The 21711-nt window shown below is 42.6% G+C and overlaps 1 protein-coding gene and 1 long non-coding RNA gene across 3 annotated transcripts in view; both read left to right on the top strand.

The window, feature by feature from the left end:
- MAPKAPK2 (MAPK activated protein kinase 2) overlaps positions 1–21711 on the top strand; it is an 83206-nt gene that overhangs the window by 22181 nt on the left and 39314 nt on the right. The gene's annotated exons all lie outside the window — the stretch shown is intronic.
- On the top strand, positions 10898–19935 carry LOC310709474. Of its 2 annotated transcripts, XR_014527549.1 has the most exons (3): positions 10898–11022; positions 11250–18588; positions 18966–19935. It is a non-coding gene; the product is annotated as an uncharacterized lncRNA (long non-coding RNA). The 2 variants fall into 2 exon arrangements; XR_014527550.1 differs by lacking the exon at positions 10898–11022 and having other exon boundaries at positions 11113–18588.

Here is a 21711-nt window from a genome sequence, read left to right as displayed (position 1 = left end):
GTCACATGCATTTGAACACATTCATTTTAAAGAATTGACACATAAAGTGCTTCCTTAAGAAGTTCAGTTGACTACATACCTGTCATAGTAGCTCACTGACCAGGTGCAGGAACACATTAGAGTGCAGCTGGAAAGGTTTGGGAAGAGAACACTGCTCAGTAGTAGATCATGCATTAGGGCCCCAGGTTCAATCCCTGGCCTGTCAAATTAAACACACACACACACCAGGCAACAGCTAATGAGAAACACCTTTGACCAAGACCCTGAAGAGCCAAGACCAGTCAGAGTAGAGAAGAATCAGCTGAATGGACAAATAGCCTCAACTGATATAACATTGCTTCCTGGCTTCTAGTGTTTCTACAAAGAATGAATTAAATAATATAATGTAAGGCTGCCGTGAGCCCAGAGCACCTGGTCACACTTAGGATAAGGCTGCCCACTGAATCTCTGAAGGAGTTGCTGCTTTGGCACTGCCATCTTTACAATTGACCTCCATATTCTACCAAATCTTTTCATTGGGTGTACCTCTCAGGAAATGCCCATCTGTAACTTCTTGTGCCAGGGAAGCGGAACCTGTTGCCCGCTGGATGTTGCTGGATCACAACTCTGATCGTTGGCCATGCTGACTGGGGACTGAGAGTAGGTGAAGTCCAACACCTGGAGGACCATAGACCCCCCAGGTGATACTAGAGGTACTAACTCAGGCTTCCTCAACCTCAGCCCTCCAGATGTTTTGAGACTACAATTCCCATCATCCCTGACCACTGGTCCTTCTAGCTAGGGATCATGGGAGTTGTAGGCCAAAAACATCTGGAGGGCCGAGGTTGAGGAAGCCTATACTAACTGAACTCATTTTCCCTTATTCTTCTCCTTCCACTTACTCTCACTGTGGACTGCTTCTCTCATATAAAGTAAAACACACACACTGATTTCAGCTGAGAAACCATCTTTGGTTCAGAAACCTGCCCATTAAAATCTGCACCTGAACTTGTATTTGGAAGGCAGCATATTACTTTTGGTCTCAGAAGCATAAAACAAACTATTCAGGAATAGACGTTACAATCGGGAGGGGAAAATAATATTCCAGGAATATTTGGCAATGTATTAAAAACACATTGTGTTTAGATTCCTGCAGACTTCCACGCACAATTCAAGGTGCTCTGGGGGTTTTTAAACCCAGAATATTCATGTGGAATCTCAAGAGATTTTATATAACTGATGATAATGAAGTCCTGTGGGTTGCATAAAATTAAACACTGCTATTGAATACAGTGGTCCTCTGGTTAAGTACTTAATTCATTCTGGAGGTCCGTTCTTAACCTGAAGCACCACTTTAGCTAATGGGGCCTTCCGTTGTCGCTGCTCCGCCAGAGCACGATTTCTGTTCTCATCCTGAAGCAAAGCTCTTAACCTGAGGTAATATTTCTGGGTTAGCGGAGTCTGTAACCTGAAGCGTATGTAACCTGAAGCGTATGTAACCCGAGGTACCACTGTACAAGCTATCAGGGTCAGGGAAATGTATCATAGCTTGTATAGCTAATAACACTCCAAGGCTGGGTCACATAAACTTGTCCATGTAGTACAGCTGCATGGTGTGCCATCAGTAAGAACTGCTATAAAAATGGTCTCCATATGATCTTAGCTGTTTGAGTGGAATGTTTGGAGTCATGCTGATGCAGTGGTACCTCTAGTTATGAGCACCTCTGGATACGAATGCTTTGGGCTATGCACGTGGCAAACCTGAAAGTAACGGAAAGGTTTCCACCTGGATGCAAATGTTTTGGGGTAAGAACGGAACAAATTAAATTCATATCCAGAGGTACCACTGTAATGCCTTTCGATTTAACAAATATTCAAAGTTTAAGAATTACAAATGTCAACCTGCCACACACCTTGGATGATCCGGTGATTTCTTAAAGTCCTTTATGTTTCTTTTGGTTGGGTTCACAGGGGGATAAATAGTGCATTGACTCAAAATTTAAAAGGAACCTGTTGGCCAATGTTCAAGGGCAACACTAGTTTCAAAGTCCTTTGCTTCTCTTCACCTTCTTTGGATCCTCTCCCTACTTCCCTGCCTTTTGTCACTTCCGTTCCAAGTTCCTGAAACTTCCTACTGAGTTTGGAAAGAGCATAATGGTGACTATCTGAGCTGCTTGCTCTGACAGAGAGAGAGTAGTGAAAGTGGAATGATTTATTATTATTATTTACTCCTGGTGGTGCTGGAAGGTTGGGAGGAGAGGTGTGTGCAGCCATCATAGCACTGTACTGCACTTTCCAGCCCAGTGGAAGGGTAAAGGTGATATAACTGCCCTCTCCACCCTGATCTGGTGGGAGAGCTCTCTGAAGAATACCTCACCTCCTCCATTTAGGTTCAACTTCAGGGACAGGGCAGGGCTGCATGCTCCATTCTCTGCTGACCAGAAGGACACTTCAAGGCCAACTTTCCCTTTCAGCATGATGGCGGCTGTCCATGCTATAAGTAGTTGACCTGCAGCCAGGATCTCCCTGGGATCATCACATGGTGGAGGTATTGGGCAGGTTCTCCCCTGCCAAATGTATGGCACATGTTCTTTAGTGAATTTGTGTGTGTTCCTTGCACACACACACCTTGCATGTGCGGAGGACACTTCCTGTGATGCTGCGGAAGATTTATTATATTTATATTATGCTTTGTTAGATCAGTACACAAAATGTAGAGCCAACCACCGGAAAATATCACCATGGGAACGGAGGGAACAGCTTATTACAAGTGATTACTGTATAAATATTATGCAGCTGAGTTACAGAGCCTTATGGCTGCCTGAGAACAAAACAAAACTGTCCTGATTTTAGCCTTGCCAGTTGTTTCTATTTTTACTTTTAAAATTTATATCCCTCTAGACTAGCCAGGCATAGACTCTCAAAGCCCCTAAGAAATATAAAAACTCAGACCTGGATCCATTAGTTAAAATTAGGTCCCACTGAAATACATGAAATTAAGTTCAACCAGCTTACTTCAGATCAAATTCACAGAGTATAAAAATCTGTCTTAAGAACAATACGGAAAACACAGCAGAAACAAAAGTAGTTTGTGTAATCCATAGAACCCAAAAGTTGACTGGGTCAGATCTTGCTGAGCTCATGATGGCTTTGCATAGCAATAAGCATTGGAAGGTGTCCTAGCTGTAAGGCTTCATTTCCATAGGCGATAGGAGTGAACCAGAAACTTTCTTCAAATTTAGGAAATCTGGCTATGAGGAATTAATAGCTTTCTTACCAGTATTCTCCAGTTAATCTTTGTACTGTACTTTACAGTGATCCACCCTTCACTTACACCATGAACAAGATAGTGTGTGTGTGTGTGTGTGTGTGTGTGTGTATAGTAAAGTACTGCAGTACACAATTTTTATGGGGCTAGTCCCAAATGGATGAAGAGCACAACACAACTTGTGCTGATTTCTGAATGGGAGAATGGTGTTTACTAGGGCTTGGCATCAGCTTTGTGTACTACCAGAGTTACAAAGCAGCTTGTGTTGATTCAGATGAGGCTTTCTTGAGTCAGATTGCACAGCTAACAAGGCTTCTCAAGTTGGATCAAAGTTCTGAGTTTTGGCATTTTACAAGTGATCACTTTAAAGCCAAGCTAACTAGAGAGCTGTGCTAAATTTGAGTGGGGAGGCAATGGAAGCTTGGGTAAATCTTTCATTTTGACAGGCAGGTCTAGGCTTTTAATCACAGGGAATTATTCTCCCAGATCACAATTATTCTCCCAATCACAGTGATTTGGGAGAGAGATTAAAAGCTGTGGGCCGGATTCAACTAGCAGAAGTAAGTGCACCAAGTTCCATTAGTGCAACAAGATGTCCCCCACTGATTTTATCGTTCTATAATTTGGTAGGCTTAATCTATTTGGGAAGGAGGGGGCTGTTATGCCTGCAAATTTTATCTGCTTCTGTGAAGAAAAACAACGGGAGAGGTGCCATAGCTGATTTTGGATTCCCCATCATAAAACTTCATTTAAAAAAAAATCTAATTCAGTCCCAAAATACTAAGTCAAATGGAAAGTCATGCAGTGACTCTGAAACAGATCAGGCTGCTTTCCAAAGCTGCAGAAACAAATTGAATCCTGTGGCTGGTGCACACCCCTAGTGTTTACAACCAGTGCCTATCTCCACTGATATATCACTGGTGGTAATCTTATTACGCTGTATAATATAGAGTTAGAACTTCCGGATTTATATCCTGTAACTTTTTATGCATGCTGTGAACAAAAATATGACTCTCTTATCAGAGGTTTTTGCACATTTATATCTCCGAAACGTGAGACCAAGGTGAGACCTTGCATTCATATCAGAGCTGCCACTCTTCAAGCAAGAAATCTTCAACAGAAATACAAATGAAAGGGGATTCATTTGCTGCAGACCTGTGGTTCAGCATTTCCAATTTTAGAAGAAAAGCTCAATGTGCTTAAAAAATGGTTGTGTTAAATCTTCAGCCAAACTAGCTGGAATTATTAATATGATTTGCTCCAAGGTATACCCACACATTACACATTTGTGGGATAAGTGACAGCTACCTCTATCTCCCAAAGTGTTGTAGATGTATAGCTTTGTTATTCAGTTTAGAGAGGGAAAACTGCTACAGCTAACTTCCTGACTCATGTATCCTTTCGCTGTATACCTGACTGGTTGCAGATATGACTAACATAGCAGCACTGAGGGGAAGGTGTGGTGATGATGAGCATCTCATTAGTCATGCAAGTTTTGCATGTAATGTTGAGCCTGTCCTTCTTTGGGGAAGGACTGGGTTACAAATAATATCTCCATAATATTTGGATCGGAGCCAGGGGAATTATTGCAAAGCACCCAGTTAGATTCTTTTGCTTTTCTTGCTTTCCTGTTGAAAAGGTACCTTTCAAAAGCAGGCCCTGAGGCAGGGAAAGTTTGCATCAAAGCAAAATATTCTTATAAGAAGAGTGATATAGGCTTGGGTGCTTGCTTCTACTTTTTAGTGAAGAGACATGGATTGCCCCTGCTTTGAACATCTTTTGTGTACATGACTTTTCATGTGTACATTTTCGGCTTAGTTTGTCTGAAAGGCAATGGTGACAAAAGGCTGCATTGGAATCTTTAAATGACTTTTCATCCCCTTTATGCAGAAAGAGGGAGAAAGAAGCCATATTTGTATTTCACTATGAAACCCGTGATGCCTGCGCTTGTCACTTTAAAATAGTTTCTTATAAGGCTGAATTCTGTTCACAGAGATGTTGATCCTTCTTCTTAGTCTAGGTGCTGGCCTTCCTCTCCTATCCCCATTATGGTAGCACTGCCACAGTTCTGATCATGTCCTGTGAGGCTAGAGTAAGATGTGAACAAGTGTCAGCCAGTGTCAAACTTTCCCTTCCAGAGCAAAATGCTTGGGTGTGTGGTTGATGACCCACTGAAAGCTCTCTTAGATTAAACTGTTTTCCCTCACCCATTTCAGTTGGGTTTCAGGACTTGTTTTGGCATAGAAACTGCCTTAAGAGTTGCTCTGTGGGAGGACCTCTACCAAGAAAGAGTGACAGTGGCTTTTGATACAATTAGCCATGGTTATTTTCTGGAGAGTCCATCCAAACGGGGTGGGGGTGGGGCTACTCTCCAGTGGCTCAGACCTGGATCACCATTTCCCGAAGGTGGTACTTTGGGTCTTGGCTTGGCTCCTTGGCATTAATGCTCTTGGGTCTCACAGGGTTTTATTTTACTCCCCATGTCCTTTAATTTTTACATGAAACCACTGAATGAGGTCACCTGAGGATTTTGAGTGAGGTGTCGTCAATTTGAGGATGACATCTCATTCTGTTTCTTTATATCTAATGTAGATGAGGTAGCAGGAGAACTCAGTCTGTGAGCCAGCAGTGGACTGGATGAGGGCCAATAAACTGAAGTTCAGTTCAGACAAGATACGTGGGTAGTTTGTCTGTTTGGGTAAGTGATTTTCAACCTCTTGCAGAAGGGACTGCCCTCCTGCTAAAGGATCAGGTTTATAGTCTGGGAGTGCTCACTGAACCATCTTTGTCACTGGAGATACGAGTAGCCTCTATTTCCCTTTTACCAGCTTAGACTGATATGCCAGCTCTGACCCAACCTGGACAGATAAATAGCCTTGCTTTATTTGTCCATTCCCTGGTAACCTCCCACTGCTGTGTTTTACATGAGGCTGCCTTTGAAAATAGTCTGGAAAATAGTCCAGAATATTGCTGTGAGACTGTTAACTGGGCAGGTTGATTTGGTATTATTTTGGTTCCAGGTAAACTACCCTTTTATTTCCCCAATCATTAATTCTTTTGTCTTTGCTTTAAGCAGATTTTACTCTCTGGGACTGTTTTTATTCTGTATTTTCACTAATCCCCATGCAGTCCAAGCACCCCGTTCCATTGTGGTATTCTTCCACAAAGAAAATGGCAAAGTGACTGCTTATGTAGTTGGATTGCACTTGAGCTTGTGAATTGGTTAAAGAGAGAGTGAATAGAGATGCACATGGCCAGGCATAGGTTGTGTGAATCTATATCTATCAAGCAAAAACATGGCTGGCAAATGTGTTGTCCACACAGCCTATGTGCTGGTGGTTGAACTAAACAGGTGCTGGAGAGATCAGCTGCCAGTTGTACCATATGGCTCATTTAAATTAGGCTGTACTCAGCTTGGCTGAGGCCACATGGAGAGGATTGGCATTCACTATCACAAAGTTTAGGTAGTTTAAAATGCTATAGAAGTCTCTGGCTTTGAGAACGTTCTTTCTTGGATTCTTAGGTGTTCACTATGTGTTGGGTGCAGGGGGTGGAGCATAAATTGTCCAACATAGTTACAAATCACCAGGAGTCTGCTGTCCTTTTTGTGCTATTTGGAAGGAACTAGTCTGTGATTCATAAAACATGTACAAAATCATGAGATCTGAGTTGCGTCAGCTGCTCCAGTCAGCAGTGGCCATGGGTGAGTGATTCCCACTTCTCTGTGCTTCTCTGTCCCCAGCTGTAAAAGTAGCAGGTGGGGTGGGGGGTGGGCAGAAGAAAAGCACAGTGCCTTCCTGTAATGTACGTAAAAGAGATTGCTCAGTTGAGAAAGTTGCCATGGGAGCAACAAGTGTGGCATGCTGGCTTGAGGAAAGATGTAGCCTTTGCTCCAGTTAGTTTGCAGTCTGCATGAATTGTGAAGTTGGACAATTGTGTTAAGTCATCTTGAAATACTCCTTTGCTCAGTTGTCCATTTTGCTTGAACATTAAAGTCAGGTTCTTTGGCACTGAATGCCTTGTCACTTTGGGAGAGAAATTTGCATTGCAGGTCTGAGTTTAGGCCCACTTGCATATGGGCAGGTATCTCAAAGCCTAAAAAGCATGGCACTCTTAAGACCAGTGATGTAGCAAACCTTATGTACTAAACTGACTTGAAACTGGAAGTTTATCAGAAATTTGAAGTTTGAACTTGAAGTTTATCAGAAATTTACTTGAAAACGTGATTTATAGGAACAGAACTTCCGCTCAAGGATGTATAGGGTCACAGCATGGAATGATTGACTTAATTTGGCTTGGTATTCAAACAGGACCTTTCAGATTAACATGCAGAAGTCTTTGACTTTAAATGCATGATAGATGATGCTTATAAATTGTGGGATGAGACACTCTGCAATTTGGGTATCATCCAGTCATTCTCATGCCTTGTCACATAAAATCCAAAAACACCCCTTCAGCCCCACAGTGAATTCAACCCTGAAATAAGTATACAAATGCTTGACAGTTGGTGTTTTTGAACGTATTCCCCAGTTTTGCTGTTTTAACTAAATAAGGTCTTCTTCCTCTGCCTAATACAGCTGTTAAGGCATGTCAGTGAAATACTAGTTGCAGTTGAGGGTCTTAGTGTAAAGCGGCAGACAAATTTTCTTCAAAGCAGTATGTGAGGAAGAATCCCCAAACACTTCTATTTCCCTAGCAGCCTGGGGGTTACTAATAAAACGGCTGGAATTTCCAGTAATTAACAGGTTTGGACATCATGTTGCTGAGGTTTGCTGCAGCTAGTAATGGCTGTTACCTGATAGCTTTGCACAGACTTCTTGTTAATGCTAAAGGGATAAAAAAAAAACTCAAGTAAAGCACTTTAGAGCAACAATAATATAATCTTGTAACACCAAGTACCTTTTATTTCACAGGTGAAGTTGCAATATATACTCATGAATTATCCATACAAAGCTATCATTTCATGTATACATTATTAAAGTGTTCAGCGTATTAAAATACAATACATGCTCAGTACATAAACCATTCGCCTACCTGTTTGCATGCCTAGCCTGTTATAATATTGTATTACATTCCTGCTGAGAAGACTGATTTTTATAACTTGAAGTATCATTACAGTGAAAGAGAATGTGCCCCAGTTAGGTATGGCCTTGCTCTGTGAATCTGCATCATTCTGTGTCTCTGAAGAATATCCCACGTGTGTGTGTGTGTGAGAGAGAGATCTTTACCTTTACATAAGCCGCCTCACTGTAAGAATAGGAGTCGTGCTGCCTCTTAGGAGCCCACCTCACTATGTTTCAATACCTCTGTCAGGCATTCCTTGTGTGAAGCGCTAATGTGAGTAGAAAGGAGCTGCAGGGCCGCATCCCTGCCCTTGCCCCCGGCCATACCTTCTGTGTCGTCATCCCCCCGACCCCATTACTGATCTCCATGCATTAGTGTGGATGTCTAAGTCTGGCAAGCTTACTTGTGCAGGCTTCCTTGGATCCGAGAACCCCAATTGTGCAAGGTTCCAGGACCCAGGAAAGCCTTCTCACATAGAGATGCATATGTATAGGGTCCCCTGTCTCAGTCATCCATTCCAAATCTATGGGGAGCTGTGCATTACATCTGTGCTTATGCGCATGTGGCTGGTGGGGGGGGGGCAGAGGCATCGTCCCGCAGTCCCTTTTTCTCTGCATCGCCCTTTCACATGAGTAATGTGTGAGCTGTTGTGCATGTTTTGAACCTATTTCCTTAATGGAAGAAGGTAAACCCGTAGTGTTTGCTATTATTGTTACTACCTTCCTCCTCACCATCACTGCCATTGCTTCCATTGAAGACTAAATTATTTTGCCAAGCCAGTGCTGCATTTTCCACTTCTCCTTAGCGCCATCCCACATCATTCCAGATAATGAAGAAACCACTTGTGTACTTGTGAGAAGGTGGAGGTGGTATTGGTGATACTGGTGGCAGTACAGGTCTTTGTCTAGGCTGTAAGAAGAACCCATATGTTACATATATTTAAAGCCAAGAAATGTTTATGCTTTTGCATCTCATTTTGCACTCTCCAGACATGCTGTGTATTTCTGACTTGTGCAGGTACCAAAGTGACTTCTTTTTAAGCAGCTTAAGGCTATTGTGACAAGGCAGATGATCTCGTACAATTCTTTATTGTGCCAGGCTAAAAACTGGTTTTGCACATTATCTGAAGAGACAAGGGAAATTGCTACAGGATAATTCCAAGAACAGCAGGAAACAACGCCTACTTGTAGACACATGGGGAGGGCTACTTTTAAATCCAGTCTGTGGAGTTACTTAATGTTTTCAAATTATTTAAAAGTGCATATGTATTAGCCATATGCCTGGGTTCATTTTGGCTTGGTTTAATAACCACTATTTTTTTTATTCTTCCCGTCTCCACAACGGCATATGGTGAAATTGGTCTCTCCGTTTCCACCAGGCACTTGGAAGAATGAGAAACTGTAAGAGGGAACTTGTGCTGCTTCTTGTTTCCAAGGACCAGTACAAAGACAGTGAGAAGACCCCAGTCCTGTGCACAAACCAGATGACTCTGAGAGCGATGGAGTTGGTCTCTTACAGTGGTTAACTTTAGAGCAAGTGTGGGGGAACTTGCAGCCTTCCAGATGTTGTTGGACTCCAGCTCCCCAATGGTCAGGGATTGTGGGAGTTATAGTCCATCAACATCTGGAAGGCCAGAGGTTTCCGACTCCTCAATTTACAGCACTAGGCAGAGGGAGAATCAGGGCAGCTAGAGCTGTGCTGTTTGCCACTGCTTGTTCCCTCTTGTCTTGTGATGAGGGATCCACCAGGGTGCCTTCCCCAGGGCTCTGTTATGATGCTGTCCTTGTTCTTGTGTCCAGTGCAAAGATCCTATTTATGCTCTCTATCCTGTGTGGGAAAGTGGGAGTAGAAGAGGGATCTTTGTACATCCATGGCATCAGAGGTTGCCAGAATGGAGTTAGGGACAGTGCCAATGTAACAAGCTGTGTTTTAGATCCCTGCAAAGCGATACTTACTGTGCTCCTTACTTAAATTTAGGCTAGTCAGTGACATGTACCGTAAATCCATATCCTCCAAAGAAAGCACATGCAGCTTTCAGACACGAACATTTTCAATTATTTGGACTGCTTCAGGCAAATAAGGAGAAGAATAAACAGAGATGAGCCTCAAAGGATTGTAGACTTGGCATGGGATAAATTAGAGGATTTTGCTTGAGTCAAGTTCCTAGTATAGGGGAAACCCATAGTTTCTACTGATTCCCCCCCCCCCTCACTCTGACAGTTTAAGGATCCTTTTGATAGTTGTGCAGATTAAAAGGGGACTAGCACCTAAATTGGAAATAAAAGACTCTCATTCTTAATCCTATTGTAGAATTCTGTTGTAAAATTCAACAAAGTTCTAGCATCAGAATCTAGACTAGATTGTAGGTTATTTCTGTAATGTGAACAATCTTTTATTTGGATATCACAGACCACTTTGACTCTACGTGTTGCAACTTTCTCTTTGCTTTTCACCTCACTTTCCCCAGCTCTGTATAACTAGGCAGAATGGTCTTCTGACAGTTCCTTTGGTTGCCTTCCCTCAAAAAAGGATATTGTAGAACCTGGGAGAAGGGCAACCAAAATTATCAAGGTGCTGGAGCAACAGCTGTATATGGAAAGGTTACAACCTTTGGGGCTTTTTAGGGAAAAAAGTGACCAAGGGGAAACATTATAGAGCTTTATAATATTATGTGTGGTATAGAGAAAGTTTTTCTCTTTCATAATACAGTAGTACCTCGGGTTAAGAACTTAATTCGTTTTGGAGGTCTGTTCTTAACCTGAAACTGTTCTTAAGCTGAAACACCACTTTAGCTAATGGGGCCTCCTGCTGCTGCTACGCCGCTGCTGCATGATTTCTGTTCTCATCCTGAAGCAAAGTTCTTAACCCAAGGTAATATTTCTGGGTTAGCGGAGTCTGTAACCTGAAGCGTATGTAACCCGAGGTACCACTTTACTAGAATCCAATGAAACAGAATGCTGGAAGTTTCAGGAAGTGCTTCTTCACACAGTGCATACTTAAACTATGGAATTTGCTCCCAGGAGATGTAGTGAGGAGGACCACCAACTTGGATGGCATTAAAGGAGGATTAGACAAATTCATGGAGCATAAGACTATCAATGGCTGCTAGCTATGATGACTATGTCCTGCCTCCAGTGACAGCAGCTGAATACCAGCTGTCTGGAATCACACAATGTGGGAGGGGTGCTGTTCCACTTGGGTCCTGCTAGTGGAATCCCCACAAGCATCTGGTTGGCCACTGTGAGAACAGGATGCTGCCTTTGGCCTGGTCCAGCAAAGCTCTTCTTTTGTTCTGATTTTACACTTCTTTGTGGTCTCCCATGTCTTTGTGCTTCGTCTGACTTCTATATTCCTGTGCTCTTCCTTTGCTGACAAACTTTCCTTTAACTGTCAGATCCTGACATGCACTGGATGGTCAGCTGTGTCTACTGAGTTAAGTGGCTTCTTCTTCCTCCCACCCCCTAAAAAATTGTGTGCCAAAGTAGCACAAGGTTCCTTGGTTATCCTGACCTGTTTAAAAGCTGCCACATTTGATCCTTTGTTCAGATTTATTCTCCCAATCCCTTTATTCCTAGGGACAACATCTAGTGCTCGGAATGTCATAATTGCCACACAATTCACAAGATCTGCTTTGCAGTGCCTTTGTAGTGTCATTGTCTGCTTCTTGAAGCTATTATGATAGCTGAGGAAGTCATTGGGTTCCCAAAGAATTGTGATATTGGGATTGGAAGGAACACCTCACTGCTGTGCCTGCGGCTGTGTGTGCTCTTATCATATCACCTTAGTAACTTGGGTTTATTATTTCCTCATTTCTTCCTCCAAAAACAGACAGACTGGCAAACAGATCCTGTAAGCTAGGCTGGTGCTCTTCTTTTCTACAGATAGAAGAGAGAAGTTGGGTGAGCTGTAATTTGAAGTTAGCTGATGCTTCTTGCTTTCCTCGAGCCCCTTGAAGATCTGGATTTAAAAACCAGCGGGAAGCAACCGTACCCAAAGCTGTCAGCCAGGAATGGCGAACTGAGGCCCCTCCAGGTGTTGTTGGACTCCTGCTTCCACCAGCCACAGCTCTCATAGCCAATGATCAGTGACAACACCTAGAGGACCACAGGCTGGCCCCCCTGCTGTTAGCCATGGTAGCTAAATTGAGCTTCTCATCTTTCAAGGGCACATGCCTCTGAATACCATATGCTTGGGGGCAAATGACAAGAGATGGTTGTTTGTGACTGGTTTACAACTGCTGGAAACAGTGCTGAACTGGGCCTTTGGTTTGATATAGCTGGGCTTTTGTTTATAGTCAGGATATTTTATCTGTCTGATATTGCACACTAGCACAGCTAGAGGTTATCTGGAGTGCATACCTTTAATACTTCGAATGATTGTCATGTACATAATTGGCAGATGGAGAATTGGAAGATCTTCTTTTTCTTCTTATCTTCCCTTTCTATTATATGTAATCTTTGTTTTCTCCCTATTAATTTTATCTATATTTATACTTTGCTTTTTGAAGTCTCCTATTAATGAAGATACACGCAGGAGGGTGATGAATGGAAGCTGAAGGGCCCTGAGTGAGAGGCAGGGTAGAGAGGGTCTTCCAGGGTGGGAGGCTGAGGGAAGAGAGAGAAGCTCCCCTGCAGGTCACTTTTCTCTGCATGGAATAAAGATTAAGATAAAATTGTGATAGAGGGCCTGGTGTTTATTCTCTCTCCCTTCTTTTCTTCTATTTTTCTTTCTTCTCTTCTTTTTCCTATTCTTGCTTCTTACCTATTTATCTTCTTTAGATTAGTTTGGCTTTTATTTTATGTTGAAAATTCTTAATAAAGCTTGATTTTAAAAGAAAAGAGCCCTTTATGAAGGAGTAAACTGGCAAAGGAGGCTCAGGTGCCTTCCCCATTGTTCACATTTGGCCTTGACATTGCTTCTTCAGTGTGTGTTGGTACAAGTGTTCCATTTTTCAGGTGAATATGCCTTTCTAAAATATATGCTCTTGCTCCTCTCCATTTTTGATTGCCACTCACTAAGTTACCAGCTGACACAACAGCAATTCAATTATTCTGCCTTTGATTGAGACAGTTCCTCTTCCTTTCCTTTGATGGCCCCAATTTGCTCTGATCTATTTGTTTTCCCCTGCCTACTGCGTCCTGTACTATTTCTCTAAAATTTTGTTGACTCATAGCCACCTTGTTTTTGTGTGCTCAAAGCCTTCCTACGTAAAATCCACTTATATTGTGGCTGCCTGCTTCTTCCAGGGAAGAGTGATGAACCCTTTGTCCTCTTCCACATTTTACCTTTTTATAGCAATCTGTGGCTTAGTTACAACTTACAATACTTTGAGTTTATCTGTGTGTACATCTTAAAGATCCTTCAAACTGCCCCACCACTGCTTCTAAAGCAGTATTATACTGTTGCCTACCGTGAATATCTTCCATTATCAGCAAGATATGTTCCCACTGACTGGTCCCAGTCAACTTTCTGGCAGCTGTATTTTGAAGGAATGGAAATGCATAAACAGTTTTCAAAGGAAACCCCATGTAGAACACATTACAGTAGCCAATCTTAGGTGTGAGCATGGATGGCTGTGGGCAAATAATATCTGTCCATGAAAGAGCACAGCTGGTGCACCAGCCAAAGCTGATGAAAAGTACTCCTTGCTATACAAGCTAACTAAGCTTCCAGTAAAAAACTGGATAGAGGGTTTCTCCCAGATTATGAACATGACCCTTTTGTCCAGAACAGGTTTAGCACCATCTCTCCCACTAGGCAAATCACTTACTCATAGAACCTCAGTCTTTCCAGGACTGAATTCCTGTTTGTTTGTTTGTTTGTTTGTTTGTGAAAGTTTTTCTATACCACCATATCCTAAAATGTCGGGGCAGTTTACAATGTGAAAACACAAAATACCATTTAAAATACAAATAGAAAGATAGATAATCACTAAGGTGACTGGCCAACAAAAGTAAAAAATAAGCAACTGCAAAGGTATGTCAGCAGACAAAGGTCTTCAAGAGATGCCCGAAAGTCCATAAACAAGGATGGTTTCATGGTTCATCAAACATCCACTTGCTGATTTCAGATACTGGTTCAGCATTTCCACTGCCTCACCTGAATACAATTAAAATGAGGAACAGAAATGCCATCAGCACCTAAGTGGCACCTCTCTCCAAATCCCTAAGTGACCTCACATAACTGTTAAAAAGCAGTAGTCCTCCAGCCCCACCTTCTGGAATTAGCCCTCGCTGTGCCTCCACCTTCCAATCCAAAGAAGCTATCCAGAAAGGAGTAATAGACAAGGGTATTGAAAGTCACTGAGAGGTCCCAGGGAATCTAGAAAAACTCATTCTCTATCCTATAGGGCAGCCAAGGCAGTCTCTGTACCAAAACCAGGCCTCAAACTGCATGGAAATAGATCTGGATATTGTCCATTTCATCCAAAAGCAGCTGGAATTGCGCAAGCACCACCTGCTTAAGCAACTTGTATCTCTGTTGCATTCACGTGACTGGGGAGGGGCAGGAGCTGTGCTGGAGGAAAGTTACTGAATGGAGACCTGAGTGCAAGTTGTCTCTTTAAGCCAAAGAATCATGGCAGCAGAAGCTTTCCTTCCAATGCAAAAATCAGGGACACCAATCTGAATTAGGACTATAGGTGGAAAGGTTAAAGCCCCCTTCCCTAACCACCAGGGGCCCTAATTCAGATAATCCTTCCCATAGCTGATAGTTGAACTTATTAAAGAACCATTCGTGCGGCTGCTAATTGCATCACTGATGTCATGTTTAGTTAGGGATGGAGGAGAATTACATTTGGTCTTCATTTTTCACTGAGTAGACCATGTCCACTGCCTGATACATGGATTGGAATATAGTTATCCTTCAGATTGTTGCACTTCTAAGATCAAAAAAATTATCTAAATGCATGACAAATAGGATAATGGATAAATTGCATTTATAAATGTTTTTAAAGGGATACATTTGATGAAATACATACTTAAATACTATTTAAACACATTTTTTAAAAAAGAATGTTCATAAGGATTTATTTATTTTTAAATCAGATTTTTGCAAGGGGACAGAACAAAATGGACACAGAATGAAAAGAGACTGATCTGACCATCCCTATGTATGTTTTTTTCCTAAGTGGAGGTGGTGGAAGTGAGAGTTTATTGGGGGCAAGTCGCTGCAGCATTACTGCCATAGAAACACCTACATTCTTCTTTCTCTCACAGGCACATGTGCAAATAAGCATGCAGCAGTTCTAATGCTCCATGGTACTGGAAGTCAGAGAGATGCTAAAGAGGAAGCTTTTCCTCCTTACTTGAATTTAGGCAAAAGCTAGTCAGTTCGGATTATAACCTGGCTTTATAGAAGTAACCCTTCTCCCAGCCCAGAATGAGTAAAGAGGCACGTGGGGTTTAATCTGCTGCATTGAACTAGGCTTTGTTTAGCCTTTTGAGGAGATGTAACTAGGAGGATTCTCTAAACTGGAATGATTCCCAACAAATCCATTTCTGAATGAACAAATGAAAACTAATCCTCTCCTTCTACCCTACCTAATGTGAAATGGCAACGATATAATCCACACACTTGTCTCTACGGAAAATTGGAAATTTTATGCATTGTAATATGTTACTTTTGTGTGTGTTGTGGTGCTGGGAAATCTATAAACAAACCTATAAATATCTATATAAATAAACCTATGTCTGTAAATATAAACCTGTCTATAAAAACATCATGTAATCTGGTAGAGCCCTTGTCAGAAACTTGAGAATCTCTCTTTAACTTTGCTTTCAAAAGTGCAAGTTCTTGATTATTGTCCCTTCTATCAGCTGGATAAGGATAGTTTAACATTTGTCACCTGTGCTCTGGAAACCTCTAGATTAGATTACTGCAATGCATTATACATGGGGCTGCCTCTGAAGATGGTTTGGAAACTTCAGGTGCAGAATTTGGCAGCCAGGTTTCTCACCAGGGCTTGAAGCATATAATGCCAATTCTGGCCCAATTACACTGGCTGCCAATTAGTTTCTGGGCCCAATTCAAAGTGCTGGTTTTGACCCATAAAGCTTTAAACAGCAATATGAGAGTGAGCCTTTTCTGCAGTGGCTCCCTACATGTGCAGTGCTCTCCCCAGGAAGGCTTGCCTGGTACCTTCTTTATAAATATTTTGGTGCCAGGCATGAACATTCCTCTTCTCTCAGGCCTTTGGCTAATTAAACAATCCATGGCCTTTTAAACTGTGTGTGTATGTGTGAGGGGAGATTATTGTTTTTGTTTGTTATTATGGTATGTATTTTTGTGTTTTTGTATTGCAAGCCACCCTGTGATCTTTGGATGAAGGGCAGCATAGACATTTAATAAATAAGAACAACAATAATTGTGCCCAAACAGCTTGAAAACATTTTAGGCAATCCTGTTTGAAGACTCAGACATGAAAATGTAATTGGTGGTGATGGGTGAACTTGCTTTGGCTCAATTCAGAAGAGGCTTTTGATACTTAGGAGTTCTTAGTAGGAAGTGCTTAAGGGTGGTGAGAATTGTCTGTTTTGGAGAGTTCCCTTCCCTGCACTGATGGAGCTGTGTACATGCATTTCATTTTGTTGTCCCCTGCTTGTTTGCACTAATTCACAGAGAAATACAATACTGCATAAATGGTGGTTGCCAGTAGCACTTCCATTTTACAAAGATAGGAGGAGTTCTTCTGGCTCAGATCAAAGGCCTGGCTAGTCCTGTATCTTGTTCCCCACAGTGGCCAACAAGATGCCTCTGGGAAGTCCACAGCCGGGACATGTGTGCTATAGCCCTCTCCTGCTGTAGTTCCCCAGTAACTAGTATTCAGAGGCAAGGAAATAGTACAGAGCCATGGATCATGGAAATAGTACAGAGCCATCACGATTTGCAGCCAGTGACAGCTTTATCACCTGTAAATTAATACAATCCCCTTTTAAGTCTGTCTATGTTGGAGGCCATTGCAACATATTGTAGAAGCATGTTCCATAGTCTAACTATGCACTGGATGAACAAATGCTTTCTTTTATTTGCCCTGAATCTCTCACCATTCAGCTCCACTGGACTACCCTGAGTTGTGGTAGTACAAGAGAGGGAGCAAAACTTTCTCCACCGAATTCCGGGTGTGGTCTTACTACAGATTTGTCTAGTGGCATCATGATGGAGGCAGTTTTGCTTCCGATCTCCAACACAGAATTTTCCTTTTCACAGCTGCAGTGTTTTCACTGAGCTATCCACTATGACCCCAAGATCTCATTCCTGGTCAGTCACTGCCAGCTTAGAGCCCCATCTCTGTATAGGTGATGTTAGGATATTATTTTATTTTTGCCCTTAGCCTACCTTGCTTTACACTTACCAGCACTGAATAACATTCTTAATACCCCTTCATCCAGTTCAGAGAGATAGTTTTGGAGCTCTGTTTTTGCCACCCTTTTGAGTCAAACATTTTGACCTTGTCATTTTAACACTGCAGCTTTCAGCCCTACCCACCTACTTCCTTTTCCTTCGGGTGAAAGTAGATGTCATAGTCTTCCTTCAATGACTGTGTCCTCTTTTCTCGCCTCCCACAAAATGTTCTTGCTAACCTTTTTGGAATAATGACGTGTTAGTTTGTTTGCTTTTACTTTTAAGATTTTGGTTCGAGGGGGGAGAAACCAATACAGGATGATCTTTGTATATTTTAAAAATATGACTAATGAGTTTTGTACTGAAGCACAGCTTGGACGGAAGCAGCGCCTTGTTTACACAAGCTGTTTTCAGTGCAGGGATGCTGGGTTCCCCCACCCACGCACCCACCCAAATGAAGGGGGGCAAGCAAGGGGCCCCTGGCAGGTGGCTCCTATTTAGGCACAACTCACTTTCTGCCTTTGTGCTTCTGGAGGGGGCTTTTGTTCCCAGCTGAAAAGCCTGAATAGCTGCCACAGCTGTCATTCTGGAAGAGTGACCATTTGCACTTGTTTGAATAAATACACAGCAGATGCCCTACTTGGCTGAGGGCCTCCAAATTCCCTGCGTTCCATGTGCACCTTAGGGAGTGTATGCTTCACTGTGTGGATGCAGGAGTGCCAGAGCTTCAGATTGTGCCCTTATCGATACTGTGTATGCATCTCTGCCCCTTTACGAAGCCTATAATATACTTCAGCTACCGTGTACCTCTCACAGAGTGTGCTGATTCTGGGCACATCTACATGAAGTTGAAAACAAGTGAACATTAAAGAATTTGTTTTAGGCTGACTTACCATATGCTACACCATGGATATTGCTGTGGTCCTAAACCAAGGGTAGATGCGGGTGGCGCTGTGGGTTAAACCACAGAGCCTAGGACTTGCCGAACAGAAGGTCAGCAGTTCGAATCCCTGCGATGGGGTGAGCTCCCGTTGCTCCTGACAACCTACTCCTGACAACCTGCTCCTGACAACCTAGCAGTTCGAAAGCACGTCAAAGTGCAAGTAGATAAGTAGGTACCACTCCGGCGAGAAGGTAAACGGCATTTCCATGCGCTGCTCTGGTTCGACAGAAACAGCTTAGTCATGCTGGTCACATGACCTGGAAGCTGTACGCCGGCTCCCTCAGCCAATAAAGCGAGATGAGTGCCGCAACCCCAGAGTCATCTGCGACTGGACCTAATGGTCAGGGGTCCCTTTACCTTTAAACTAAGGGTAGCCAACATGCCCTCCAGAAGTTGCCGGATTACAATTCCGACCCCCCCCTGAGCATTGACCATGCTGAATGGGGCTGATTGGATTCGGAGTCCAACAACATCTGGAGGTCAATACATTGGCCTCCTCGCTCTACACAGTTCAGATGTGCATGGTTAAGGCTTCTCCCCAAACTGAGATTAATTAGGTGCTGTACTTCTTAATTCTAAGGGAAACATATGCCATTCCATACAAACTGGCAATGGCCCTCCAAACCCAGATCTCAAGCGATGTTTTAAAGCTGGTTTGCAATCCTGATTTGAAGAGCAAGTGTAAAACCATAGAATGCAGATTTCAATGTAACTGCAAATTATTCATTGCTGCAAGCCAAAAATGAACTGTTTGGAGGGAGGGGGGAATTAGCATGTTCATTGCCCTCTGCTTGTTCATGGGGAGTTTGCAGGCAAATTGACCTATTGAAAAAAGGCAGAACTGACCTAGAATGCAGTGTTGGACCTCGGTTCTTATCTCATGCAGCATTCCAGCTTGCTAGGTGGTCCTGGTCTCTACCTAACCTGGACACAGGTTGCAGATGATTGCAAATATAAGAAAGAAACCCTTAGAAAACTACCGTGAACACACTGAAGGAAAGGTGGAACACAAATGCAAAACTTAAATAGACCTTTGGAGGCTTGTATAAGGAAAGGAAATTGGAAATTATCCAATTATCCAGACAGACATGTTTTAAGGAAAAACTGTAGCTAAAATGTATTTCATTGGCAATTATGTAATCACAGATACCTAAAGTAAAGAAAAACATACCCATGGAACTGTTACTGTGCCCCTCAAATAACCAGTGAATAGTATGTTCCAAGACATGGGTATGAATATCTAGGTTGCACTCCTTGACATTGTTAGCTGACCTTGAAAGAAAACTGCGGCTGCGGTGGGTGTGAGTGCTTCTATGCTCTGCGCAAAATAGACAAGAAACCCAAAGCTATGGAAGAAAGATAAATGAGAAATGACTTATACAAGACAGATAAGCAGCAGAGCTGATAATGGAACCCATGATTCCCTGACTATGAATCTATCAGCCTAGAAATTTCCCAACAGCATTTACTTTCAGTAAACATTGGCTGGTGAGTGGTGGGCTGTACTGAAATCTTGCTATGTATGCATTTGACAATATTCACCACAATAGCCACACTGGTCTGGCAATCAGCATGTTGCTGCTAATAATAATACTTTATAAAAAAATTCAGCTTCTCCTAAATGCTCCACAGATATCCGAAAGTAGTGGAATCCTACATAACACACAATGGTGCTACTGAACCTGGCACACTGTGGGTTGTTTGTGGTTGAGATAAGGTTTCAACCAGAGAGCCTACAGCCCCAAATCACTATGATACACACTTTCCTGCTGTCCAGTACTATATCAGTTCAGCAGATAACAGTGTGGAAAGCAGATGGCATATGTGGGAGAGGGGTCCCACTTAAAATTCAACCAAAAAGCAACAAGAGTCAGACTTCACTTTTCTGAGCATTATGGGAGAGGTGTTCAGCTCCATCAATCCTTCTTTGACCCATGTTGGAAGGCTGAGTTCTGCTTCCAGCTGACAGTCTTGTAGTGAAACATTGGGTCTCTTTCCCTGAACGTGATCTGCAAGCTACTGGTTTATGGGCCAATGTTTTAAAATCTCTCTCTTGTGTGACATAAATAGGAGGATTAGCTGGAGCAGGTGAAAACATTTACGTGTGGTAGAACCCACTTGCCTTTACCAAAGAGCTGTGTGTGTGTGAGAGAGAGAGAGAGAGGGAGATGGGGGATGCTGTGAGTTGATACATGGCAGGATGGGGCTTGTACAGACTCTGCTGTGAGCTCTGAAAATATTAGTTGGGTGTTGGCAAAGCTACTTTTGCAGTACAGTGGTATCTCTGGTTATGAACTTAATTCGTTCCGGAGGTCTGTTCTTAACCTGAAACCATTCTTAACCTGAGGTACCACATTAGCTAATGGGGCCTCCCACTGCCAACGCGCCACTGGCGTGCCATTTCTGTTCTCATCCTGAGGTAAAGTTCTTAACCTGAGGTACTACTAACCCGAGGTACCACTGTACTTACTGCCTGCCCATCTGTGCTGCTGAATATTTCTGCTGCTTTTTACCTATGCCCACATCAGCCTGTCATCTTCTGAACAACATACAATCTTTTACAAGGAAATTCCCATGGGTGCTTTTTATGCTGCTAAGCCCTTCCTGATAGATCTCTCCCCCCCCATCTTATCAAGCCTGATGGTGACATCAGCTTAATTTATCATATACAGTACTTGTGTTGAAGTTGTTTTGTGGTCTTGAAAAAGATGTTGAAGTCTGATTTTTGTTTGTGTCGCTCAAGATGATATCTTATCTATCTTGGAGATGTGAAAGCCCTTTATCTGCCTGTTATTGGATGAACCAAGAAGTCCAGTCTTCACATTATCAAACTATTGCCCAAGTGTTGCCATATGAGGCTGCTTCCTCTTGAAGCCCTGTACTTCCAGGCTACCCTTAGCTACCCTTCACCTCTTTGTGAAATGTCACCACCATTTATGGTAACATGTTAGTAGAGGGTGGGATTAAACTTGGTGAAGTGTTGCAAACTCATAGTTTAGTTGTGTTGAGACCAAGGTTAGGTCAGCAACTGTGGCGGCATAGGTTTTTATGCAAAAAAAAAAACCCCCCCACAAAAAACAACCCTGCTCCCCCCCCCCAATCCAATCTTACACAG

Source organism: Podarcis liolepis (assembly GCF_965112155.1).
Source record: "Podarcis liolepis genome assembly, chromosome: 6".
NCBI classification, from domain to species: Eukaryota; Metazoa; Chordata; class Lepidosauria; order Squamata; family Lacertidae; genus Podarcis; species Podarcis liolepis.
Note: the sequence above shows the minus strand (reverse complement) of the source record. Positions and strands in the feature narration are given on the sequence as shown.